The 24,073-nt window shown below is 46.3% G+C and overlaps 1 protein-coding gene and 1 long non-coding RNA gene across 6 annotated transcripts in view; one reads left to right on the forward strand and one right to left on the reverse strand.

Annotated features, from left to right (window-relative positions):
* Nucleotides 1-24,073, forward strand: part of FARP1 (FERM, ARH/RhoGEF and pleckstrin domain protein 1) — a 296,455-nt gene that overhangs the window by 71,310 nt on the left and 201,072 nt on the right. The gene's annotated exons all lie outside the window — the stretch shown is intronic.
* Nucleotides 10,620-16,929, reverse strand: LOC123384760. Its single transcript, XR_006596276.1, has 4 exons — nucleotides 16,250-16,929; nucleotides 14,243-14,371; nucleotides 11,465-11,500; nucleotides 10,620-10,753 (listed from the first exon to the last, which is right to left on the reverse strand). It is a non-coding gene; the product is annotated as an uncharacterized LOC123384760 (long non-coding RNA).

A 24,073-nucleotide genomic window follows, 5' to 3' on the forward strand; every position in this document is an offset into this window, starting at 1 on the left:
CCCGATGCGTGTTACCCGCTGCCCACACCTACGTTCTGTCCTCTGACTCCCGAATATGAGGGGTGGTGGGTGGTGGTGGCCTCTTGAAGAGCTTCTGGTCATTTCCCCCATTTTTGTACGCATTATGACGAGACCGGGATTGGAACCCAGCCTTCATGATCCCCAATACCGTCCCCCTTCCCTGCCCTTAGCCTCACCTCTCCCACGGCTCCCAAAGGGAAGGTCGCCACTTTCTCACCTCTGAGCTGCTTTCCCCATTCTAAACACCTCCCAGCCTCCCTTCTGACGCCTTCTCTCCATCCCACCAACCATCCCGGGCCCTCGGGGCTCTTGCTGGGGGCCCTCTCTTTCACCACAGCTTGTTATCTGCACCTCTAATTAGACTTGAACCATGGGCTCCAATCTTCCTTTCTCCCTAATTAGCTCCTTTCTGTCCCTGCTGAGACTCAGTTTGCTTATCCGCAAAATGAGGTGTTTGGTCTAGATGATATTAAAGGCTTTTTTCCTCCCGTTGTTGGGAGCTGGGACTCTGCGTTGACATCTTTGCTGATGGATTGTGTAACTTCTCATGATTAGTGTTTGTTAATTGCCGGGGCAGATGGTAAACTCTTTGAGAAAAGCAACTTTTCACCTTAAATAAAAAAGAACCCCCAAACTGATCAGATGCAGTAGTTTGTTACCTAATAAGTACTTAAACAAAAACAAAAAACACGTGAGGAGCATGAAGAAGCATGCTGGGGTTTACACATGATATACTCTTTATGGAGATCAGGAAATGTCAGTATTGTGTGTGTGTGTGGGGGGGGGGGGCGTTACTTACATAAATCTCACTGAACGAAACTGGGCCAAACTACATTGAGTTGACAATGGAAGAGAGAAGACTGAAAGAACTCTGTTATTTTCTAGACCACACATTTTTCATTTGTTGAAAACAGAAGACCTCTAAATTTTTTAAGAACCAGTTGGCACGTCCTAATAGACCAGAGGTTTTTTTTTTACTGGGGGCAATATTGCCTGTGTTAGCTCAGACCGACTTAGGTGTTTCTTATGGTCCATCCTTAAGTGGTTAAACATTTCATTTTCTTACCTTGTGAAATGAAACTCGTTTAAGATCTAATTTCCCCTGAAGCTGGGCTTGACGTCAGTTGAGAGCTCGTGTTCTCCAAGTGCTTCGGTTCTTTGAAAGGTCTTAAATGGTCCTAGAATTTTAAAGCTGTCTTCTTCATAAGCCTGAGCTCAGAAAAAGGACAGAGGTTGTCTTTAAGGCTCCATGATAGTGGGGTGCCTGAGTGGCTCAGTTGGTTGAGCGACCGGGTCTTGATCTTAGCTCAGGTCTTGATCTCAGAGTGTGAGTTCAGGCCCTGGGTTGGGCTGGGCTTGGAGCCTACTTAAAAAAAAAAAAAAAAAAAAAGAATCTCCACATTTCCTTTGTAGACTGTTACTTTACGCCTCACTCATAACAACTGTGTCTTTGGAAAACATGCTCCTTTTCTCTTGGTCTTTTTAAGTTTTTAATGAATTTTGTGTGTTTCTCCCCTTCCCACTCCACTCCCCTCCCCATTCCACTCCCCCCCCCATTCCAGCCATCATAGAAAGGATAAGCCACTGAAAGTCGCTTTTCTTTTTCTTTTGTCCCCAGAGAGAGGGAATATATATTTAACTGAAGGTCTTGAGGGGAAATCTTCTTTTCTTAGAAGTGTTCTGTTTGTCACTCCCCTGCAATTCTGAGTCCCTCGTGGGGTGGATTATTCCCTCTAGGTGATCAGATTCTAGTGGTATTAGAAGGCAGGTGTGGGGTCCCCGGCTACTTTATTTTCTCTTTTTGCATGAAATGCACTTAGAAGGAGACGGGGAGAGGGAGGCAGGGGGGGAGGAGTTGGTGGTGGGACCTGAATAAAATTTAATTGGCCATTTAAAACCAAGAAGAGAGCTGCGTATGCCTGGAGCTACATTAACTAGCTCTCAAGCAGCTGCAGTTTGGACCAGAATGAGGGGTAGGAATCTCACCAGGTCACTCAGCTTTTAAAAAATAAATCCGTGTTTCTTTCCTTATCTGTGTTGCTTTTGGCTCATTTTATCAGCAAAGTTTCTGAAATAGTATTTATGTCCACTCTGCTTTGCATAGCCCTTTCTGTGTTTTGTTTAACTAGAATGATAAATGGTGCTGTCTGGGTCTGGCCTCATGAGGTTCAATTTAAAAGCTATTTTAATGGATGAAAAAAAATTTTTCATAAATCATTTCAGCTTAATACTGTTAGCCTTCCTTTTTAGCTCCTTGTAGCCAAGAGTAGATTTCAGATGTTGGCCCAAAACGTTTGTGTGCACCCCTTTCAACTTTGATTTAGATGCTTGTGATCAAAGTCTGTCCTGTAGCTCTGACATGATTGCACGGATTTTCTAACAGCTGTTGGCTATTTTCTCCCTGAAAAGAGTCTCTCAGAACCTAATAAATTAAAAAAAAACCCAAAAAACAAAAACCCCAACAAAACCTGTAATTCAGAATGTCTGTATCTGACGTTAAAATCGGCCAGTATGCTGAGAAAACATAGGGAGTTTGAGAGCTGTTTTTTCCACCCCCGCCCCTTTTAAATGGGCATAATAAATTTTTTAATTCCCAGAAACAGAGGGGTTAGAGGGCAAAATCCAGGAGTGTGGATCCCGGCGTCATGGCTCACTGGCCGTGTGGCCCTGGATGAGCAGATCACCATTCTCCACCTGTCTCCTCTCAAAGTCTGGAAGCAGGATGCCTCCCTCCTGGGGCTGAGCTCTGTTGGAAAAACACCTTGCCGAGCCCTGGACTCCTATGGGCTTCTCAAGAAAGTTGCTCTTTTTTCCTTCCATTCCTGCTAAGCTTTAGTTTCTGGATTGTTCTTTAACAGAATTGAGACTGTGCTTTCATTGTAGAGCTGTCGGCGAGGTGAAATGGGGAAAAAAGTATGAAAGCACTTTAAGATTTAAAAAAAATTAAAATAGCATACTCATGGCAGGAGGAATCATGCCCACCGCCCCCCCCCCCCAAACGGGCCCCCATAGTTCTTTCTACAGTCTCACATTCAATTTGAGCTCTCTTGGGAGGGTTTTTCCTAAAATAGAGATGTATCCCAGGTGGCTTCTGAAGGTCTGTAAGAATGAAGTGTCACCTGGACAGCTGTGATGAATTCTCAGTTTCTGACAAGCACATTTACTCCCTGCCCCCACCCCCCACCCCCCCACCCCCGTCTTTTTTCTTCCCCCAACATATCTGCAGCTTCTCTGTGCTTCAGTTTGGTTAGCTCTGAAATAGACAGGGGTGTTCTTTTAGCTTAATTTTTATGTGCATTCTGGCTTTGCTGAATTTCTGCTCTACACACAGACCAGATGAAGGATTTCAGGGTGGATGAAGGTCGTTTAGACTTTCAGGACAGCTCTCCTCGGTGCAGGCTGTGTAGGTCCCTTTGAAGGAAGTGCTTAGATGGTGAGATACTCCTGTGTTTGAATGTTAATATGAAATACTAACATAAATCACACTGGTTTTTAAATGATCTACTTTCTTTAATGATTCACATATTAGCCATTTCTTTGAACATTTGAGTCGGACGTTAGTTTTAACTCCTAAGGCGTGGGATGATTTTAATCAGTTGTGGTCTTCTGTAGGTGAGTAGTTCTCAAAGTCTTTAACACTTTGTAACTGTAAGCGAGAGCTGTTTTGGGTTCCTCTTCCCTCATTTGTATAAACAGGAAGCTAGGCTAGATCCCCACAGTGGAACCGTGCGGCTCTGGTGTTTGTGGAATGTGATCTGGAAAACACGATAGGAGTTGCACAAACACTTATGAGCACACAAGGCGAGGTGCTGCTGGGTTAAGTGAACAAAAAAAGACTACCTTTTATTTTTTTATTTTTTTTTATGTTTTATTTATTTTGAGAGAGAGAAGAGAGAGGGAGGGAATGAATGATTATGAGCGGGGGAGGGGCAGAGAGTGAGGAAAAGGGAGAATCCCATGCAGGCTCTGCATCATCAGCACAGAGCCATACTCCGGGCTCGAACTCCCAAACCATGAGATCTTGACCTGGGCCGAAATCAAAAGTTGGACCCTTAACCGACTGACCCACCTAGGCACCCGCCAAAAAGGACTGTCTTTTAAAAATCCCTTGCCATGTGCCCGACATTGTGCCAATGAATTTGTCCTTCTGTTATCTCGTTTGCGTTTGAGCAGTGAACCTCTAAGGCAGGCATGAAAGAGCCCGGTGAGGCTGGGATGGCATGAGGGACTTGGTCTAGGTCACAAAGCTGGGGGGAGGGAGCTGGGTCCTGGCCCTGCACATTCTCCACGTAAGCCCTGCTCTCCTCACGCCGTGAGCTCGTCCAGGGCCAGAAGTAGCCCTTAGGATAACCTAGCAGGTCAGTCGTGCTGGCCCCCAACACATGCTGGCGATAGGCACCCCGAATTGGAAAGGATGGATTGAACAGGCTCATCCTGCGGGTGGAACACCCAGTGACCAGGGACCTTGTGGTGTCGTGTGCTCAGGTACCAGCACGGACTCCAGATGGAATGCTCACACAAGAGCCGACCCAGGAGAAATGGAGGAGGTAGAATTGATAAGATTTGGCAGCACAGAGTGGGGGACCGTACAGCCCTTAGGTTTGCACTTGGGAGACGGTACAGCCCTTAGGTTTGCACTTGGGAGACGGTACAGCCCTTAGGTTTGCACTTGGGAGACGGTACAGCCCTTAGGTTTGCACTTGGGAGACGGTACAGCCCTTAGGTTTGCACTTGGGACACGGTACAGCCCTTAGGTTTGCACTTGGGAGACGGTACAGCCCTTAGGTTTGCACTTGGGAGACGGTACAGCCCTTAGGTTTGCACTTGGGACACGGTACAGCCCTTAGGTTTGCACTTGGGACACGGTACAGCCCTTAGGTTTGCACTTGGGACACGGTACAGCCCTTAGGTTTGCACTTGGGACACGGTACAGCCCTTAGGTTTGCACTTGGGACACGGTACAGCCCTTAGGTTTGCACTTGGGACACGGTACAGCCCTTAGGTTTGCACTTGGGACACGGTACAGCCCTTAGGTTTGCACTTGGGACACGGTACAGCCCTTAGGTTTGCACTTGGGTGGCTCTGTGCTGTCACAGAGGACTAGGGAATCCACGGGCGCAGGCCTTTCCATGACAACTGTTGTACTAGAAATGGTGTCGTTTTGTAGTTGACGGGAAGGCGTGTTGCTAATAAAAGGCACTGCCTTATTTTTAATCACAAAGAGGAATCCGGGACTCTGTAAATGAACCTGTAAGATTGGTAGTGATTATGTAAATTGTACCGAGTGGAAGTATCAAATGGAGGTTGATTGCTTGGTTTCCCTTTATATTAGGAAAATTATATTTACTCCTTGGATTTCCATTTCCTTGTCATCCAGAAGCTACGGTGTTCTGCTTGCCACACTGAAGTGAAGGCTGGGCTGGGAAAGCATTTAAATCTGGCGTCTTCAAAGGACCCTGCTCAGAATCATTTGAAAGGAAGGGGGTGATAGCGGTCATCAGCTTGTTATTTAATTTTGCGGCAGTTTAGTTATGAGGTGTAGCATAAAAGTGCATCTGGCTATTAGGTCATGTTCCGGTGGCCATTTGTCAGAATGTCAAACAGCACACATATGCTCAGTTACCTTTTTTTTTTTTAAGTTTTATTTATTTATTGAGAGAGACGGTGAGCAGGGGAGGGGCAGGGAGAGAGAGGGACAGAGAGAATCCCAAGCAGGCTCTGTGCTGACAGGGCTCCATCTAATGAACCAGGAGATCATAATCTGGGCAGATATCTAGAGTCGGATACTCAACCAGCTGAGCCACCCAGGTGCCCCCAGGGTCGGTTCCTTCTGAGGGAGAATGCATTCCATGCCTCTCTCTTAGCTTCTGATGGTTTGCTGGCAGTCTCTCGTGTTCTTTGGCTGGAAGATGGGACGCCCCCATCTCTGCCTCCATGTTTCCATGGCATTCTCCCTGTGTTGGGTGATCATGTCCAAATTTCCTCTTCTTATAAGGGCACCAGCCCCACAGGATGAGGGCCCCAGCCCTAATGACCTCATTTGAACTCAATTACCTCTGTGAAGGCCCTATTTCCAAAGTCACATTCTAAAATAGTGGGGGTGAGAACTTTAACACCTGAATCTTGGGGGACCCAATTCAACCCATAGCAAAATCATAGCGAACACAGAATGAAGGGAAAAGAGTCTGTTTCACCCTGAGCCTCAAGACGCCCATTTCCTTATTAGCACACCTGTTAAAAATAAAGCACTTCTTTGTTTTCACTGAACAGTAGAAAGATTTCCTTTTTGATATGTTTTTGAAAAGGCAGTTAAAACTCGTTGTGTCGAAGACTCTGACTTATAATGTAAAGCATTCCTCAATTCCTGATTCTGAATATGTGCCCCTTAACTAGGAACAGCAGAAATAAGAAAAGGCATGTGTGACTGATTTCAGGGTACAGGGGACACTTGAATGGGCTGGATGTCCAGTCGTACATATTTGGTAACACTTCCATGAAAGCTCATGCTTTCAGTATTCTGTGATAATATTTTTTTCCCTCCCAGTAGTGGCACTGAGTCAACTTTGTGACTCCTACCCGATCTGCCTTTCTTGTCCCTCCCGTGACCTCTGCCCTTCACCCTTGGAGTGGCCCCTTCTCCTGCCTTGATGATGTGCTCGTGGTTCAGATCACAGTGACTTGTCATGGAGGGTGCCTGTCCCTTGCCTTTGATTCTAGCAGTGACCACAGCTCCTTTCTTTTCTGCAACACCAGAAAACGGTTGTTGGCAATAATTCTACCATAGCAGAGGCTGTGGCCACTATAAATCTGCAACCTCCGATCTCACCTGGTCGTTGGAGCTTCCTGGCTCCTCTAATGGACAGCCCTTAATCATTGCTTTGCTGTGTCCGAGGTGGCTGTGGCAGGCCGTCCTCGTCCCTCCCGGCCAGGTCTCCTGCGGCTCCACAGGAGCTGTCATCCTTAGGCTTGATGGGGCAAGAAGGACTGGGTCCTAGTCCACTCGTGCTGTGGCCATGCAGGAGGGACCAGCCAGCAGGAGAGATGGCTGTTGCCAGGGACCCCAGCAGGGCCAGGAGGGAAGCAGGGGAGGGGTGGGTGATGAAGAGCCTGACCGCAGGCAAGGGAGCCATGGTGAGCGGGCTGTCCGGGTCAGTCAGCAGGAACAGTGGGGGAAGAGCCAGGACACCATCTCTCTTAGGGGATGACCAAGCCAGCCACCTCCCAGAGAAGGTTAAGGCCACCAGATGTGGCTTCCTCAGGCTCCTACCTCTAAACCTCTGTGGGTCTCTCTTCTGTGCCTTCACTTCCAGCCCTGGGTGAGGGGTTCCTCTTTATACCCTCTGACACCTCCATCGCTAATCCCACCTCCATCACTAATCCCACCTCCATAGGACATTGCTCTACCTGTCCTACACCAGCACGGATCCCTTCATTCACAAATGAATCCTGCGATCCACGGGCATGCTTCTATTAAATTTGTAGATGACTTTCTCAGTATAATCCAAATAACAAAGATAAAAAAAAGCTGGCCAAAGTTGTGTGTGGTTATCGTGCATATAGAATATGTGAGTTGAAACAAAACCTTCTATCTGACCATTAGCCGTCTGATGATCCCTTAGCCTGATTTAATGATTTCTGTAAGTACCAAGGTTTTATTGCAGCTGTTAAATGGGACATCTGGTTTTGTAACGCGGTGCTGGGAAGTCCTCTTTTCTTTGTGAGCTGGGTTTCGGCTGCATTTAACAGCTCCTTGCGTCCAGGTGGATCACGCAGGGACGATTAGTGTCCCTACTTGCTGCCCACATGATGAAGCGTTTGGGCTCCCGGCCACCGCCCTACCCAGAGCTCTCCTGGTTTGTCAGGCTCTTGCCCATTATTCACCTCTAAAGAGGAAACCCTCCCTCCAAGACTTGGCGTTTGCTAACCGTGAACTTCCTGAACCCCTGATAACAAAGGTGGTCTGTCTCCTTTTTTCCTCCCCCTTCCCTTCCATTCCCAGGGCAGTTTCTCTAAGGTGGGCTTCCCCGTGAGTGCTTACCGCCGCCTTCTTTTCTGAAGCTCCTGAAAGGTACGTGTCAGTCTTTGAACATAAAACTCTAATTTTCTGCAGAAAACTGGTTCAACAGAAACCGAGACGCTGCCAACAGCCGTTGGGCGTCCTGCCAACCCAGAGCTGTTTAGAGAGGTTTTATGTGGGTACGAGTCGCATTGCTTAGCTTCCAAACCTATTTTTGCCTTCTGTCTGGCTCCAGAAATGCTTGACGAGGGGCCTGGAGAGCTGGTTTTGTTTTTGGTCATTGTTGAGTGGTACACAAGGTCCTAGGCTAAAGTTCTTTTTCTCTGTGCCCTGTATACCCACGTGAACCCTCCGGGCAGGTGGTGGTTTGTAAGGCCCTACTGGCAGCCCGTTCTGCCGAGGCATCGAGGTGACACTTTAGATGTGGTCCGTTTCCTGGGCTCCTCCGTCACTTGATGACTCAATTTGCTATTTGCTGAAATAGAACGTGTTAGTTTGCCAGGGTAGCGGTGACCTAGGACCACAGATGGGGCAGCTGCAACAACAGAAACGTGTGTCCTCGCTGTTCTGGAAGCCGGCAGCCAGCGATCAAGTTGTCAGCAGGGTTGGTTTCCTTGCGAAGCTGTGAGGGAGAGTCTCTTCCATGCCTCTGGCCCAGCTTCCCGCGGTGTGCAGACAATCTCTGGTGTTCTTTGGCTTGTAGGTGCAGCTCTGTCTCCCCCTTCATTTTCACATGGTATTCTCTGCATAGGTCTGTCTCCCAGTTTCTCGTTCTGAGGCCACGATCGTATTGGTTTAGCACCCACCCCATCTTAACCTGAGTGTCCACAGGCTCGATTTCCAAATAAGGTCATTGGGCACCAGGGGTTAGGGCTTGAACATGCGAATTTTGTTGAAACCTAATTCAGCCCATAGATACAGTGGCTTTCATTGTTCGGCTTCTTTATGAAACCTCATTTGAGAAATGGTTGGGCTATTTGGTGCTGTCACTTCTAGCTTTGCAACTTCTGTACCCAGTTTTCTGTTCTGGTTCCTTCGGAGCACAACGTACAACAGGACATTTTCTCAGTAAGTGGAGGAGACTTTTATCCCCCCCCCCCCAAACTCTTCTTAAATCACACGTATGCATAATTAAAATGAGGCCTGTAGTATGGGCAGCCGTATTAGATGAGAAATCTTGGCTGTTTCATTCAGGTAAACCACAGGAGTAGGTTGGTTTTGAGTAACTTTCCTTCCTCCCCCGGCATTTTTCAGTGAATCAGTAATGGGAGAGTGCTAGCTTGAGAGTCCCTGCCTAGCACCTTCCCCCATCGTCCTGTTGCACTTTGAACATCACTCACTGGTTTGGGCCAGTATCCCTTCCCTTGAGTCTCGGTCCAGGTTGAAAACCTAAGCCTTGACTGCTCTCCCAGTGTTTGCTCAGTCAGACAGTTAAGCCAAAGAACATCACTAACCATTCAAAGAAATGCAAATCAAGAGAGCAGTGAGATACCTCTCTCTGCTGTCAAGACCCAGAATCTAACAAGTGTTAGGTGAGGATATGGAGAAATTGAACCCCTTGTACGCCGTTGCTGGGAATACAAAATGGCGGCTGCCATGGAAAATAGAGCAGTTCCTCAAAAATACAAACATACAATTACTGTAGGATCTGGCGATCCTACTTTTGGGTGTATATCCAAAAGAATTGAAAACAGGATCTCAAAGAGATACTGGTATGCTGTGTTCATTACAGCGTTATTCACTGTATCCAGGAGGTGGAGAAAACCCAAATGTACGTTGATGGATGAATGGCTGACATGTGGTATATACGTACCGTGGGATATTATTTGGTCTTAAAAGGAGGGCGATCCTGTCACCTGCTGCAACGTGGATGAACCTTGAGGATGTTAAGTGAACTAAGTCACAAAAAGATACTGTATGAATCCACTTATATGAGGTCCCAAGAGTAGTCAGATTCGTAGAAAATACAACAGTGGTTGCCGGGGACTCTGGGAGGGGAAATGGAAGGCTGTTTAAGGGAAATGTAGCTTCGGTTTTGCAAGATGAAAAAGTTCTGGAGATCTGTGTGAATGTACTGAATACAAGTGAATTATACACTTAAAGAGAATTAAGGTCGGAATATTGTTAGGTGGGTTTTTTAACCACAATTAGAAAAAATTGGAAACTAGTTCAAATAGGCACAGCCAATTTCCACTTTGGGAAAAATAGGCTGGCCCTTCATTTCCACCATGTTTCAGGTGAATCCTTACAGTGTACCAGGTGGGGCTCAGGGTATGGAAGTAGGTTCAACCATGGTGAAAAGGTTTGGAGGTGGGAACAGATTTGTTCAATTAAAAATCCTAGCTGCTAAGTATGGGACCTCTGCTCTGTAGATGACTGGTGGAGATCCTCTGAAAACCTCAAGGTGACTCGAAAGTTTCACTAATAACACTGGAGGCATCGTTTGATGTTGGTATTTATCACTTGGTTATGTGTCATTAATTACCATTTTATGGCTCGTGCCTCCCACAGAGATGTTTATTTTATTTTATTTTATTTTTTTTTAAGGCTGGGGTCTTGGTGACCTCCACAGCAGTTGTGTGTTTCCTGCACATCCCAGGAGTAAATTAGTTAATGGATCTTTCTTGTCCATTGATCCACTTGGCGGACCTTCAGCAAATCACTTTCTCCTGTCACTTCACCTCTAGGTGCATTGTCTTCTGGATCTTGGGTTATCTGAGGATTGAGAAACACTTTCAAAGACACCATTTCAAAAACGATCCTGAAGTTACCAAAGGTGTTAGCGTTCAGCGATGCCAATGCATCTTTATTTTCTAGCAATTTTTATGTGAACTGACCGGTTGAATAAGATTCTCCCATACCAAATCTTTTAATATTGCACAAAACCTCAAGCAAGCAAGCCAAGTGATAGCTCCTTGCCGTACTTGGCGTGCCGATCTGCAATTAAATATTGTTTTTGAGTAACGTATGACGTTCCCAGTCGAGAGCTGCCAAGACATACCATTTGGACCTTGTTCTAATTAATTCTCTGCAAATGATAAAATTTTCTATTCTTTGCCCTTCTGCCCACAGTTTCTCCTCCTTTGCAGAGATTCATCTGATAGTGAACATGAAACAAGTCAAAAAAATATATTTATTCTGCTTGTGTCGTAGCACTTAGAAACCTGTAGGCAAGAATTTTTTTTTTTTTTTATATAAGAAATGTTAAATTTGTGTCCCCCGTGTACTGCATTCAGGTAAATTTTCCCGTCATGAAACCCTTTTTACTTCTGTTTTATTGACAGCTTGAGGCCCCTGAGTGACAATGTAAACTATTAACTTATGGCAGTGACAGGACATGATAGCATAATCCCAAGTGTTTTTCTTAGAGGATAAGGTCACAGGATAGTAATAAAAACTACAGAAGGGAGATGTCAGCACACTTACCTGAGTTATGAGGCCCCGTTTTCTCTACTGTGTTGCCTGTTATAGGTTAGAGAAATGGAAAAAGTTGACTGAATGTATAATTTATGAGTGTTTTAAGAATCAGAAAGCATTCTTTGAAAGACAAGTTGTGACCATATAATGTTTCCTAGCAGGTTGTGTAATGGTCACAGGGCAGGCCTAAGAGCCATGGGGCTGTGGGGCAGGTGAGTCACTTCTTCTTACTTGCCTCAGAGAACTGGGTACCACTTCCCACCCCCAAGAGATTTGGGCATCATTGGAAAAATTGTCATTTTCCATGAAACCGTCATAGTAGCTCATTTTAATAATTGCTTGTTAACATGATGTAGAAGGTGCAGATATTCAAGGGCTTCTGTTTGTAGGTTTGCATGTCCTCCTGGGTCTGATGCCTGCAGGTTTTGTGGTTCTAAAATTTTTTTTAACGTTTATTATTGAGAGACAGAGCATGAGCAGAGGAGGGGCAGAGAGATGGGGAGACACAGAATCCGAAGCAGGCTCTAGGCTCTGAACTGTCAGCACAGAGTCTGACACGGGGCTTGAACTCACGAACCACGATCTGAGATCATGACCCGAGATCATGACCTGAGCCGATGTTGGACGCTTAACCAACTGAGCCACCCACATGCCCCCTTTAAAAAAAATTTTTTTAACGTTTATTTATTGAAAGACAGAGACAGAGCACAAGCATGGGAGGGGCAGAGAGAGGGGGAGTTTTGTGGTTCTAAATGAGCAGTGCTGCCCTGGGTTTAACTCTCTGGCACAGTGAGTGGTTAAGCTTGTCTTAGCAAGGTACCGATAGATGGTTGAGGACATTGGCAAATGTCATTTGGCCCTTTTTATGTTTACATAGAGTTCTTTGTTGAAATAAAGGGATGGTTTAGCTTTACGAGTGAGTGGTATTAGTAGGTAACCTCTTTTTCTCCTGAGTTCAGAATCAACTGAAAAAGAGGCGTGCTATCCATGGGATGGTCACAGTGTTAGCCCTATGACTGATGAATACCAGGCTTCTGTGCTGCCTGGCCATGCTGGTATCTGTGCCCAGAGCTAGACTCCCCACTCAGTCACTGGCGTGCCCAGCACCTTCCCCAAAAGTTACCCATCTGATAGATACAGATGCACCCTAGGGAAGGCGCTAGTGAGGGGTACAGAGAGAGGCCAGCCAGAGCCCCCACATAAGGAACCACTATAAGGTAATGGCATTTAAATGTTATTACAAGTCGTGTAGGAAGGTTCAATAGACGTAAAACGGGTGTCCTCTTAGGGGGAAGAAACCAAAAAGCTTTGGGGCTCAACTTACCACTCAATTTAATTGGGAAGTTTTAAGTTGCTAAGGGATATTTTTATTTCCCTTACAGACTTCAAGGAATGACATAGGATTTTGAGCTTTTATGGTATTAACTCATTTGCTATATTTTTCCAGTGCTCAAATGTCAGGTGTTTCTTAGATTTTCTTTTCAAGTCGGAAATTGGAAAGTTGAGAAAGTTAACATCCCTTGGGGTGTCTGTGTATCTCTGTGTACAACTCTGAGGATTTCTTCCCCAATCAGAAAAAAATGTTGCCTTGGCAAGCAGGTTGTCAATTTACTAAGCTCATCTGTTAAGAAAAAGGAAAACAAAACAAGACAAAAAAAAAAGCCCCATGCCTAGGTAGTTTTACAGCCAGTCTAGAAAGAACAGGTACTTTCTAAAATATAAAAATATAATACAGACTAATATAGGCTGTGGCCCCCAAATCTAACATAGATTACATGGAAAAGGAACATGTAGGTCAATTTACTGAGGAATACAAGTATAAATACAACCCAATTTAATTAAATTTACAAATTAGCACCAGGTGTGGTATTTTCAAAGGTCAGCATGACTAAGGTCTATTTCATGAATTCAAAGATGCTTCAACATTATGGAATCTTTCAAAAGCCTGAAAAAAATTTGTTTAATGCCATTAGATGTTAAAAATGCCTAATAGTTGTTTTTAGACGTGGGTTTTAACATGTGAATAAAATAGGAATAAATAGAAAGTACTTAAATATGAAGACTCATTAACAAAACCCAGCAACATTCAATTACACGGTGAAATACTAAAACTGTTCCCATTAAAATCAAATACTTGATTGCCTTCTCACTACTTAATAGTAGTTTAAAGGTTTTAACTCTTAAGAATAAGTTATAACTTTCATAACTTATAACTTATATCTAATAAGTTATAACAAGAATAATTGTAACTTACAAGAAGAAATCGGGAAGATTGGGAAGGGGAAATTATTTTTTTTCAAAGGTTGTCATGATACACTGCACCCAAGGTAATCTTTTTTTTTAAGTTTATTTTTATTTATTTTGAGAGTGATAATAGCAAGTAGGGAAGGGGCAGGGGAGGGGGGGGGAGACAGTATCCCAAGCAGGTTCCACCTGCTCCTTAGCACAGAACTTGATGCGGGACTCGAACTCACAAACTGTGAGATCATGACCTGAGCCAAAATCAAGAGTCAGATGCTTAACCAACGGAGCCACCCAGGCGCCCCAAACCAAGGTAATCTTTTAAGTATGTTTGAATTAGGTAAACTTATGAGTAAATAAATGCATAGAAACGAATGGCTTTTTTTTTCATCCTTGGAATAACCACTTAGAGCTGGGACAAAGTTAAAAATTGTGAGCAAGAGTGAAAAATACTTTGAGATTTTACTAGGAGGAACATAAGAAGAAAAATGTAAAACTTTACAGAAGAGTTTTTAAAAATGAGATCTAAATAGTGGAGGAACGTACTTCTGGATGGAGAGACCATATCCTAAAATACCAGTTCTTTCCACAGGAATTTACAGGTTTTATCTTCTTCCCAGCAGAGCGCTGCTGTTTCTTGGGGGATGGGGAAGCAGACCAAGTGATTTTAAGTTCCTGAGGGAGAATGAATGTGTGAGGATCACCAAGACGTTTTAGAAATACGTAAAATGGGACTTGCTTTTTCAGAGGGTAGAATTTTAGAGCCACTGTAATTAAAATAGCAGGTACTGGCACAGAAATAGAATCAGGAGTCTGAGTACTTACGGGAAACCGTATATGGGAAACACGTTTAAATCTGGTGGGAAAAGAATGGTTTACTTAATAAATGGTGCTGGGCCACACGTTGGGAAGAAAAATTTAGATTTTTCATCTTACACCAGTTAAAGGAAAAACTGTGAGGTGGGTTAAAGCCCTAGCTCAAAATGTAAAAATAAAATATTGGGAAGACATTTGGTAAACTATATAGCCTTTGGGTTAGGTAGGAAACTCTGAGACCATAAGGGAAAAGATGAGTGATACCAACAAGTCCTTCCTCCCTCTCTTCCTCCCCCCTCCCCCCTCCCCCCTCCTCCCCCCTCCCCCCTCCCCCCTCCCCCCCTCCCCCCTCCCCCCTCCCCCCCCCCCTCCCCCCTCCCCCCTCCCCCCTCCCCTCCTCCCCTCCTCCCCTCCTCCCCTCCTCCCCCCCTCCCCCCCTCCCCCCCTCCCCCTTCCTCTCTCCCTTCCTCTCTTCCTCCCCCCTCTTCCTCCCCCCTCCCCCTCTTCCTCCCCCCTCCCCCTCTTCCTCCCCCCTCCCCCTCTTCCTCCCCCCTCCCCCTCTTCCTCCCCCCTCCCCCTCTTCCTCCCCCCTCCCGCTCTTCCTCCCCCCTCCCGCTCTTCCTCCCCCCTCCCGCTCTTCCTCCCCCCTCCCGCTCTTCCTCCCCCCTCCCGCTCTTCCTCCCCCCTCCCGCTCTTCCTCCCCCCTCCCGCTCTTCCTCCCCCCTCCCGCTCTTCCTCCCCCCTCCCGCTCTTCCTCCCCCCTCCCGCTCTTCCTCCCCCCTCCCCCTCCCTTCCTCTCTTCCTCCCTCCCCCCTCCCCCCTCCCCCCTCCCCCCTCCCCCCTCCCCCCTCCCTCCCTCCCCCCTCCCTCCCTCTCTTCCTCCCTTCCTCCCTCCCTCCCTCCCTCTCTTCCTCCCTCCCTCCCTCCCTCCCTCCCTCTCTTCCTCCCTCCCTCCCTCCCTCTCTTCCTCCCTCCTTCCCTCCCTTCCTTCCATTAGTTTCCAGAGACACACTTGAACTTCAACCTCATTTGACTGTCTCTACATCCCAGGATGGTTATTAACTAGGACACATATGGCCTAATCCATTTGTATCTATAATAATTCTCCATGTTATAAATTTTTAACAAACACTACTTTTAATGTCAGGAAAACAGTTCCCCAAGGGTGCTGTAGACTCAGAGGGATTGAAGATGTTCCATGACTCCTATAATTAAATTTCATTTGTAATTGCAAAATTAGGGTGAAACTTGGGAGCAAACCAAGTAGATGATGGATTTGGGAAAGCCCTTCTTGACTTGAAGAGCTAATGTTGTCTTCCCACCTCCCCCCAGGTATCCTGGGCACGTGGTCACCTTTTTCCTTTCTTCCTGATCCAGTAGTCAGAGCATTATCCACCTGGCTTGACCTTTATTTACACAATAGACCTTACAGCTCTCTGGGAGGTCTTTGTTCAGCCTTATTTTAAATTCTGTCTGTTCTTGCAACCGGTTTTGCCTCTGTTCTCCATCAATAATCTACTTTTAGACTGGGGTTCTGATTCAAGGAGAGAGGAAGAATTAATAGATGTTCATTTATTTGCACTAAAATGTCTTCTTGGCCACTTAAGATTGTGCAGCTCTATGGAGCACTCATGGAGGTTAGGGAGAAGAATGGTGGGAAGCTAGAATAGGTGGAACAGGAATGCACCTGATATTTTTGATTTACACCTAGTAATCGTCGAAATAATAAACACTTACAAAAGTATGCATGTATGTACACACAGACGGACTCCTCTTGTGCCACATATAAGAACGTAAGCAGTAATTAGTTGGCACTGTTCCTTAAAACTAAGCAGTTCTCTTTGGAGTTCCACATGATTACTGAGACTCAGACTTCACGCAGGCATCCAAAAGAATGCTCCTTGAGGGATGTGGAAGGGACGAGAAGTTAGAACACGTACTCGCTTCTGTCTGAGAGACACGGAAGAAGGTCTCCTCATTCCGGTTTGGTCTCTGGTTTTCTGTTCTCAGAAGTCTTCAGCTCATTTGTGCAGAGGCAAAGAATGTGTTCCGTGTTGGTCTCGGCCACAGAGCTACTGGTGCCCCCCTCTCCCCACCTGTCCGCTGTCCCCTCCTCCCGTGCCTCTTAGGGTAGCCGCCACCCCCACCACAGAGGCCAAAGGACCCCAAACAAGTTTCTTCTCTATCTGCTAACTTGGGTTCCTGGAGGACGTTGTCTGTACTTAACTGCATAACGCAATCCTCCCTTGTTGCTTTAGGAGCTGATCATAGTCTTTGTCAACTGCCTGAGAAATGTCTTCCACTGCAACTGACTCCAGATTAGCTGTTTTTCTTTAGTCTTTGTTCTTTTTCACTTTTCTGGGATGTGGGCTCCTTTTCCATTTTTGATAACAAAGGAAGTCATTGGAAGGGAAGGCTTTTTTTTTTTTTAACGTTTATTTATTTTTGAGAAAGAGAGACTGAGCGTGAGCAGGGGAGGGACAGGGAGAGAGGCAGACAGAATCTGAAGCAGGCTCCAGGCTCCCAGCCTGTCAGCACAGAGCCCAGTGCGGGGCTTGAACTCATGAACCATGAGATCATGAGCTGAAGTCTGACGCTCAACCATCTGAGCCATCCAGGTGCCCATCTTTTTTTTTTTCCCCCAATTTATTTATTTTGAGAGCAAATGAGCTGGGGAGTGGGAGGGAGAGAGAGAATCCCAAACAGGCTCCACGCTGTCAGCGCAGAGCCTGATGTGGGGATCCTACCCACAAACAGTGAGCTCATGACCTGAGCTGAAATCAAGAGTCGGATGCTTAACCGACTGAACCACGCAGGCACCCCTGAGCAGGCTGTCTTGACAGAAGGTGGGGAGACAGCCTCCTCCTTTATTTCCCTTTCCTGCCAGAGCACAGCCCTTGACCGTGAGTACAAGAGTGATCGTGCACCACGTACTCCAGGGCTGAGGTTGGGGACGGTGGGTGTCGGGGTGTCAGATCTCAAGTCCTCGTGTCCAGTTTGATGGTCTGCATCTCTAGGTGATGCTGGAGACAGGCCCACTGCTGGGAGAGATGGCCGCATCACCCCTTGGGGAGGAGAGGAGGGGGAGAGGAGCCCTTTAGGGCAGAGTCAGGTGTGGAATTTGGAACCACGTGAGTACAAGTCTTCTGTAGTTACTGCTGGGAAGATACGGAAAATTTCAAGCCTGGGGTCTTGAGTGCCTTAAAGCCATTAATTAATTACGTTCTTGGGCTTCTAAGAACACCCCAGTGTGGGTGCCTGGGTGGCTCAGTCGGTTAAGCATCTGACTTCAGCTCAGGTCATGATCTCAAGGTTCGTGGGTTCGAGCCCCACGTTGGGCTCTGTGCTGACAGCTTGGAGCCTAGACCCTACTTCAGGTGTCTCCCTCTCTCTCTGCTCTTCCCCTGTTCATTCATTCATTCTCTCCCCCCCCCTCTGTTTCTCTCACAAATAAATAAACATAAAAAAAACATACCCCAGTATGGCAAATAATAAGAATGGAGAGCTCTGGTCTTCAGTGTTGAAATGGGGGTGGGAGAAGACGTGGCAGGTGTCTGGGCACTCAGTATCTGAGCCCAGCTCCCTCACATGCTGGGGGAATGGCTGGGTTGGGACCCTGGTGCTCCCTCGTCCCCACCTCCTCTGACCTCCCTCCATCTGTAGAAAAGGGCCATCCTGCCCCTGACCCAGTTCTGCTGGCTGCTCTCCGCGCTCATTTGCGTCCCCCATTCTTTCTGTTTTGGGTCTCTGCTTTCTTGCCAATTTAGCAGGGCAGCTAAAAAGATCACTTTAAAATTATGTCTGGTATTGTTAGCAGTTTTCCGTGGCAGAGTTTGTCCTGGGAAGCTGGTCTGGAGTATGCTGAAAAGTGAAGTTCATCATTTCTTTGAAGTAGCAGCAACAAGGAAATAATAAAGCGTTTTCTGAAGCGGACTCTGATCCTGTCCACACCTGTTTTATTCTTACAGGTGTGTATAGTAACTGTTGCCCCCCCCCCCCCCAGAAGTAAGGTTTCTTTTCACTGGAGGCACCTAAATACCTGTGTCCTAATAATATTAGAATTCACTTTTTCACATCTGGTTTTTGGATGTATTTTTTTTTTTAAGTTTATTATTTTAAGAGCGAGAGAGCACACACAAGTGGGGCAGGGACAGAGAGGGGGAGAGAGAAAGAGAATCCCAAGCGGGCTCCGAGCTGCTAGCTCTGAGCCCGATATGGGGCTTGAACTCTTGAACCGTGAGATTATGACCTGAGTCAAAACCAAGAGTTGGGTATTTAACCGACTGAGCCACCCGGCCACCCCTTGAAACGTCATTTTGACAGAAATTTTAATACATCCAAAAAAAAAACAAAAACAAAAACAGGGGCGCCTGGGTGTCTCTGTCAGTTAAGCGTCTGACTCTTGATTTCGGCTCAGGTCACAATCTCACGATGCGTGGGTTCGAGCTGTGCATCGGGCTCTGCCCTGACACTGCGGAGCCTGCTTGGGATTCTTTCTCTACCCCTCCTCCACTTGTGTTCTCTTTCTCTAAAATTAAATAAACTTAAAAGCAACGTTTCAAGTTGTCACTTGTAGTGTTGCTCAACCCTTTTTAGGGTTGCTGATGTCTGTTAGTGTTTTGAGCTTCTGTACTTCTTTGTGTCTCTTGGGGTCTCTCTGTATTAGCCTAACAAATGTATTTACAACCATTTGGGCTCTTTCCTTTTTTCCATCTGGGCTTTTTTAAAAGATGGCATTTGCTTTCAGGTAAGCACTTCGTGACCGTGCTTCGTGTAGGGCTGCTTGGGTTTGGTGGCGGTGGCCGCTGCTCCCCAGGTCCCCATTGACTGAGCCTGGAGGTGTTAGCTGACAGTCCACTTTGTCGCTGAGTTACACAACTCTCAGGATGGGCAGTCCTATCCCCATTTTATGGATCGTGCCTCCCACTAGCTTGCCAGATCGGTCTGTGTTGGTCAGGGTTCTCCGGAGAAACAGGACGGACGGGATGCATATATGTGTGCGTCTAGAAAGGGATTGATTGTAAGGAATTAGTTCACATGATAATGGCGGCTGGCAGGTCCCAAGATCTGCAGGGTGAATCGGCAGGCTGGAGGGCTGATAGCGAATCTCCAGTCTGAGTCTGGAGGTCTGAGAATCAGAGTTAATTGTGTGAGTTCCAGTCCCAAGGCCAGTAGGCTTGATACCCTGCAAGAGCCAGTGTTTCCATTTGAGTCTGATGGCAGGAAGAAAGCTTGGTGTCCCTGTCTGAAGGCAGTTAGGGCTCAGGGAATTTCCTCTTTCTTGGGGAAGGGTCAACACCCCCCCCCCCCACCTTCAAATGATTAGATGAGACCCGCCCACACTGGGAGAGCAATCTGCTTTACTCAGTCCACTTATTTAAATGTTAATCTTATCCAAAACACCCTCACAAACGCACTGAGAGTGTTTGACCAGATACCTGGGCACCCAATGTTACCATCAGTTTGATGTATTTTATTCACCATCATACTGTCCAAGTCCCCCCCCCCCCCAAAAAAAACCCATTTCCATTATAGAGTGTTAATTTTTTTTCAGTAGAGCCTGGCATTCGATCTCTTGGGTGGCTCAAACACCTCCAAACCATTCTGGAGGCTTCTGGAGGCTGGAAGTCTGAGATCAGGGTGTCGTCAGTGCCGTATTCCCCCGAAGGTGCTAGGGAAAATGTATGTTTCTAGTCCAGTCATGGTTCTTGGCTTGTGGCAGCAGAAATACAGCAGAACCCTGTGTGTGCACATGTGTTCAAATTTCCTATTTTTGTAAGGACCTTGGTCATACTGGATGAGGAGCCCACCCGACCCCAGTAGGACCTCCACCTGTTACATCTGCAATGACCCTGTTTCCAAGTTAAGGCCATATTCTGAGATCTTGGGGGTTAGGGCTTCAACATATGAATATTAGGGGGACGCAGTTCAACCATGACAGGTGCCTAAATTCCTGTTAAACAGGAAATGAAAAAAAAGGAAAAAAAATAAACAGGAAATGAATGGAATTATACTGCTGTTACTTTGAAGTGGATGGGTAATGTTTGAAAAATTTTTTTTAATGTTTGTCTATTTTTGAGAAAGACAGAGCATGAGCAGGGGAGGGGTAGAGAGAGAGAGGGAGACAGAGAATCCAGAACAGGCTCCAGGCTCTGAGCTGTCAGCACAGAGCCTGAGGCAGGGCTTGAACCCACAAACCGTGAGATCATGGCCTGAGCTGAAGTTGGACGTTTAACCGACTGAGCCACCCTGGCACCTCTGAAAAATACTTCTGAGAGATTGCTAGTTACTCCTTCTTGTCACTCTTCTGTGTTCTTGGACTTAGAAGCATTTATTTCTAAGCCTCTGATTTGCTACTTCTAACCCATCCTTTGGGACATAAGATAGCAAATGTTAGAAATCTGTGTAAAGTAAGAATAAATTCTGAACTAGGCCTTCATGAGTAAGGTAGACAGAGCTTAGAGGATCCTTGTACTTACGTCCCTGGGTGTGTGTGTGTGTCTGTGTGTGTGCACCTGCGCGTGTCCTTACCAGGTGGTTGACATTCCCTCCTATGTCTGGCCATAGATGGACTATTTTTGTGACTATTGTGTGGCACAAAACCCATAGTTGTCATTTACCCTTCGTGATCTATGTTATGGACCAGTTTGGGTTCCCCGCCCCCCCCCCCCCCCAAGACTCCTGCATCAAAGCTCTAACCTTCAGCGTGGTTGTATTGCTGTAAGGAAGTAACGAAGGTTTAAATGAGGTTCTGAGGATGGAGCCCTGAGTGATTGGTCTGGGTCAGTGTCATCCTAAAAGCCCAGAGCACTTGCTCTGTCTCCCTCTGCTATCAGAGGACCCAGCAAGAGGATACCATCCCACACCAGGAAGAGCGTGCTCCCAGGAGCTACATCTCCTTGACCAGACCTGCAAGATCGAGGGTGCTTGGATCTTGACCTTCAGCTTCCAGAACTGGGAGAAATACATTTCCTTTGTTGAAGCCACCCAGTCTGTGATACTTTGTTATGGCAACCTGAGCAGAGTAATTCTACATATGAATAGAATGACATCCTAAAAATTCCGTAGCGCTGGAGTGCCTGGGTGGCTCAGTCAATTGAGCATCCGACTTTTGATTTTGGCTCAGGTTGTGATCCCAGGGTCTTGGGATTGAGTCCCATGTTGGGCTCTGTGCTGAGCATGGAGCCTGCTTGGGGTTCTCTCTTTCTCTCTGCCCCTCTCCCCCCACTTGTGCTTGCTCTAAAATTAAAAAAAAAAACATTGATTAATAATGAAAAAATAACAGAACTTGGACATAAAGAGGCAAGTACTATTCTAAGGTCTCAGAAGTGCTATTACTATGCCCATTCACATGAAAAAACCCGGTGGCGAGAGACTAAGAAACTTGCTCAAGGCCACGCTGAGCCGGCAGGGGTGGAGTCTCGTGGACTCCAGCATTTGGCCCATGGCCTGCGTCCTCTCTGTCTAACTTCAGGCTTTCTCAGCGTGTTGTGTAGCTGCTCAGAATTTCACATGCCCCAATTTCAGCATCAACTGTATGAGAACTTTCTGGGGTCTTCCCCGCGTAGTACCCCCCCCTCCCCCCCCCCCCCCCCGCCGACTGCCAGCAGAAAATGTACAGGCGTGGGAACCTCCTTGTACTACCCAGGCTGTCAGCCCCATGGAATCCAGTGTAACATTCTCATGGAAATAAGTCTTCAAAAAGCCACCAGTGACTTGAGAAGGTACTCTCTGAAGAGTGTGCTAAAGTAGTTCATGTATAACTTTTTGATTAAGCCTGCTAATTTCTTTTTTAATGTCTATTTATTTTTGAGAGAGAGAGAGCATGAGTAGAGGAGAGGCAGAGAGAGAGAGAAACACGGAATCCGAAGCAGGCTCCAGGCTCTGAGCTGTCAGCACAGAGCCTTACATGGGGCTCGAACCCACAGACTGTGAGATCATGACCTGACTGTGAGATCATGACCTGAGCTGAAGTCGGATGCTTAACCTGCTGAGCCACCCAGGCACCCCTGCCTGGTGATGTCTAATGTGAAAGAACTCCTGGGGGTGTAGTAAAGGGAGCCAAACAGGTGTTATAGAGATGGAAGCTGCCTCTCCCCATGTGGAGGGCAGCTCCTGAATGCTGTGCCCGTTCCTGGGCAGGAGACCGAACACATAACAGGAGCTTTGTATCAGGTGTTTTTCCAAGTATCCCCCTCCCCTTTAAAATAATTTCTGAGGAGCGCCTGGGTGGCTCGGTCGGACGTCCAACTCTTGATTTTTGGCTCAGGTCATGATCTCGCGGTTTGTGACATTGAGCCCCATGTTGGGCTCCATGCTGATAGCGTGGAACCTGCTTGGGATTCTCTCTCTACCCTTCCCCCTCTCATGCATGTGCGTGCATGCCTGCGCGCGCTCTCTCTCTCTCTCTCTCAAAATATTTTAAAAAAATTCTTGAAATTTCCAATTGTAGCAAAAGAAAAACAACCTGCATAACATAAATTTACCATCTTGATCACATTCAAATGCACAGATGAGTGGTGAGTACATTGACATTGTTGTGCAAATGAGCTACCGAGCTGAAGCAGACTACAGCTGGATTCCTGGAACAGCTCCCCATGTCCCTCTCCCAAGTTCCTGGCAACCCTCCAGGCTCATTTCTAAAACTGCTTTATTTCCTATAACTCACAAACCATACGATTCACTCAAGGTTCATATAATAATTCAATGGGTGTTAGCGTAGTATTGACAGAGCTGTGAGCCATCACCAGTCAATTTCTGAGAATTGTCATCACCCCCAAAATAAATCCCACACCTATTAGCAATCAGTCCCTACTGCCTTCTTCCCAGCCTCTGACAACCACTGACCTGCTTTTATGTCTACAGGTTTGCCTGTTCTGGGGCGTTACATATAAATGGCATCCTATAATGTGTGGCCTTTTGTAAGTGGCTTCACAAAAGCCTTTTTAAGAAGAATCATTAATACGCTCATTGTAAAACTGAAGAACAAAGCATGGTAAAAGTTTGTTTAACCATAACCGTCCATCCAATGGCTTTTTTTTTTTTTTTTCCTTCAAAAATCTTAATTTGTAGCCAGGAAAAACAGACTTTGCTTGGATATCAGGACTTCCTTCTAGGGCCACTAGAACTTACGGAAAAGACATCTTCCAAACAGAAGATTTAATTAAAACCATATAGGGCCATAAATCTAGTCCTGTTCTACCTGGTCAAAGACAAAGTAAAACTGGAACAGAAAATGAACAAACGTTGCCAACCTCTCGTACGTGCTTTTCTAAAAATAATACCCGGGAATGCAAAGCAGGTAACAAAGTGTGTGGTGCCTTTGTTATTTTCCAGGAAAAAATCATGCTGTCTGGGAGTGCCGGATTAGTGCTATGGACGAGATCTTACCTTTTTAATCCTCATAGAGAACTGTGCTTCTTGATGGCTTGATGTATCTTCAGACTGTTTGTGGCATATTTTTGAAACCTTTCTGCAGCTCTGGGAAAATAACAAACACCAGAATTCGGTGCATTGGAAAACTTAAAATATCTACCATGTCAAGAAAGGACGCCAAAGGGG

The sequence above is a fragment of the Felis catus genome, chromosome A1, assembly GCF_018350175.1.
Source record: "Felis catus isolate Fca126 chromosome A1, F.catus_Fca126_mat1.0, whole genome shotgun sequence".
NCBI lineage: Eukaryota > Metazoa > Chordata > Mammalia > Carnivora > Felidae > Felis > Felis catus.